Below are 2,937 nucleotides of genomic sequence, written 5' to 3'. Positions count from 1 at the left end.
TATTAATAGCCTTAATAGAATTGTTAAGGGATAACCAGAGAACACGTGAGTGTTTCTTGATCCTCTGATTTTGTATGTCTAATTTATTCATCATTTATCCATTCATTAATTTATTCATTCAACAAGTTGAGTATATTTTACCACATACCCAATACTCCATTAGGCAATGATGAAGTGAACTGACATGGCCCCAAACCTCATGATACCTCATAGGAGATGTTTGCAAATATGAATGAATCAGGGCTTTCAGTGTATTAAGACAGTTTAGTAATTAATCACATAGCATATAATTACAAATTATATTACAATGTATAATTACAACTCTACAGGAGAAAAGCAGGGTATTTAGCTAGAAAATAATAGTGGAGAACAAAATTTAGATTGGATGGTTAGAAACAGTCTGAGGAAGTGATATTTAAGCTGAAATGGAATGATTCATATTAATTAAATGGGTAATGTTAGAGGAAAAGTATTCTAGCCAGAGGGAACACCATTCATGAAGACTCTTAGCTGGGAATTGATGATACCTTCCAGGGACTGATTGGTGGGATAAAAGGATGCTGAACAAGGGAGGAGTATGACATGAAGAGATCTGAGAGATAGACTCCAGCTCCTGTAGGGGTTGGTAGGACATGTTAAGGTGTAGATTTATCATCCATAGTACAATAGGAAGCCACCGAGGGATTTTAACATGGTGTCAGTCTACTCAGGCTGCTAAACTAAATACTATGGACGGGTGGCTTGAACAACACACATTGATTTCTCACAGTTCTGGAGGCTAGAAGTTCTGATATCAGGGTGCCAGCACGCTCAGGTTCTGGTGAGAGCCCTCTTCCTATTTTTCTCACAATGCAGAAAGAAGGAGGAAGCAAGCTCTCTTCTGTCTCTTCTTACAAGGGCACTAATCCCATCTGGAGAGATCCACCCTCATGACATAATTACTTCCCAAGGGCCGCATCTCCAAATATCATGGCATTGGGGATTAGAGCTTCAACACATGAATTTGGGTGGGTTTGCAGGGGGGTGAGGGGGACATAAAAATTCAGTCTGGGGCTTCCCTGGTGGCGCAGTGGTTGGGAATCTGCCTGCTAATGCAGGGGACACGGGTTCGAGCCCTGGTCTGGGAGGATCCCGCGTGCCGCGGAGCGACTGGGCCCGTGAGCCACAGCTGCTGAGCCTGCGCATTTGGAGCCTGTGCTTCGCAGCGAGAGGCCGCGATAGTGAGAGGCCCGCGCACCGCAATGAAGAGTGGCCCCCACTTGCCACAGCTAGAGAGGGCCCTCGCACAGAAACGAAGACCCAACACAGCCGAAAATAAATAAATAAATTAATTAAAAAAAAAAAATTCAGTCTGTAGCACAAAGAAAGTTAAATTATCTTGTTTATGTTATAAAAAGATCAATCGGATTGCTTTAGAGAGGATTCATTGCATATGAGGTAAGTCCACACAAAAAGCTAACTCTGGCAGACCTGTTTGTGTGCCCCCCCAGAGACCCTCTGCCAGGCCAGCATATCCATCTCCCAGCCACTGTGGGCTGCCTGCTAATCAGTCACATCTGACACCTTTTCCAGAGAATTGCCCTGGTTGACAATGTTGCCTTGCTCCATCATAGGGTCATGAAAGACCAAACTCCTTTCCCTCAAGAGCAGACAACTCTGCCATGTGATTTGTGCTCCAGAGCCCTCCCCTGTGGATCCGGCCAAGGCTGGAATTTATCTGAGAATACATATTTAATTTAATTTTAGTGGTGAAGGGAGAAGCCAGATTGAAGTGCATAGAGTGAATGGGACATAAAGAAGTGGAGACAACATGGGAAGAAAAGCAGTTAAGTAAAATAATAGAAACTGGATGAGAACATGAAGCAAGGGAGAGTTTATTTGCTCTGTGTGTGTGTGTGTGTGTGTGTGTGTGTGTGTGTGTGTGTGTATGTGTATAAATGGAAAGTGACCAGGGCATATCTGCACTTGATGAGACTGCTCTATCTGAAAGGGAGGGGTAAATTTGCATCGGAGTATAACCAAAAGGTGATGACTTTGGGAGAGTCAAGATGAAATCTAGAGAACATGGAAAAGGACTCATAGGAGGGGGGACATTTCCACCATTGTAACAGGAGGGCAGTAGGAGTAGATGTATGAAATATCCCTTCTCTAGCTGAAGATGGGTTGGTGGTATAAAGATGAGAGCATGGTCACTTGATAGTTCCTACTTTACAATGAAGTAAGATGCATGGTTTTTAACTGAGGATGGAAAGGTTTAAAATAATTCCTGTGAAGAGTCAGATCATGTTCTCATTAAAGAACCACTGCAGGAGATCCAGTAGTATGAGATTCCCATTTGAGGTTGGTGATCATGAACTTATAGCGACACCAAAATGTCCATGTATGTGGTTTTCTCCAGCCATGTTCAAATATATGAGTACAGGCATGGAGATGGAGGATTGTTCACCAAAGGTCTGAGTTTTGCCAGTTCAGTTAGAGAGAAACAAGGGTGGGGAAGTTGAGAATATCTGCAAAGGAACGATTATAATGGTAGACTCTAGTCTAAGCTACATTAAAAAAAAAAAAAAGAGATGCTCAAAAAACTGTTAACAGTGGGAATACTTGAGTGCATGAGGTCAAAGAATAAGGAAGGGGTATGTGGAAAGAGGGATGTTTGAATTTTGGAGGTGGTTCAATTTCTGGTAAAGAGAGGTCTAAATGTGGCCACAGGAGTTGGTGGCTGAAGTCAAAGTTAAGGCATAGGAATGGGATGGTTTGCTAAAATTGATTTTCATTATACCCTTCAGTTCATGCAACTCCAGTACTCTGTGGTCAACCAACATCTGCCAAATAACATGAATTCTCTTTACAAAAATAATTAACCATCATTACATTACAAAGCAATCTGGATGAGTAAATTATGCTAAGTGAAGCACAAATATTTTCCCATTTTTCCCT

Source organism: Eubalaena glacialis, chromosome 1, assembly GCF_028564815.1.
Source record: "Eubalaena glacialis isolate mEubGla1 chromosome 1, mEubGla1.1.hap2.+ XY, whole genome shotgun sequence".
NCBI classification, from domain to species: Eukaryota; Metazoa; Chordata; class Mammalia; order Artiodactyla; family Balaenidae; genus Eubalaena; species Eubalaena glacialis.
This window is presented reverse-complemented; position numbering follows the sequence as displayed.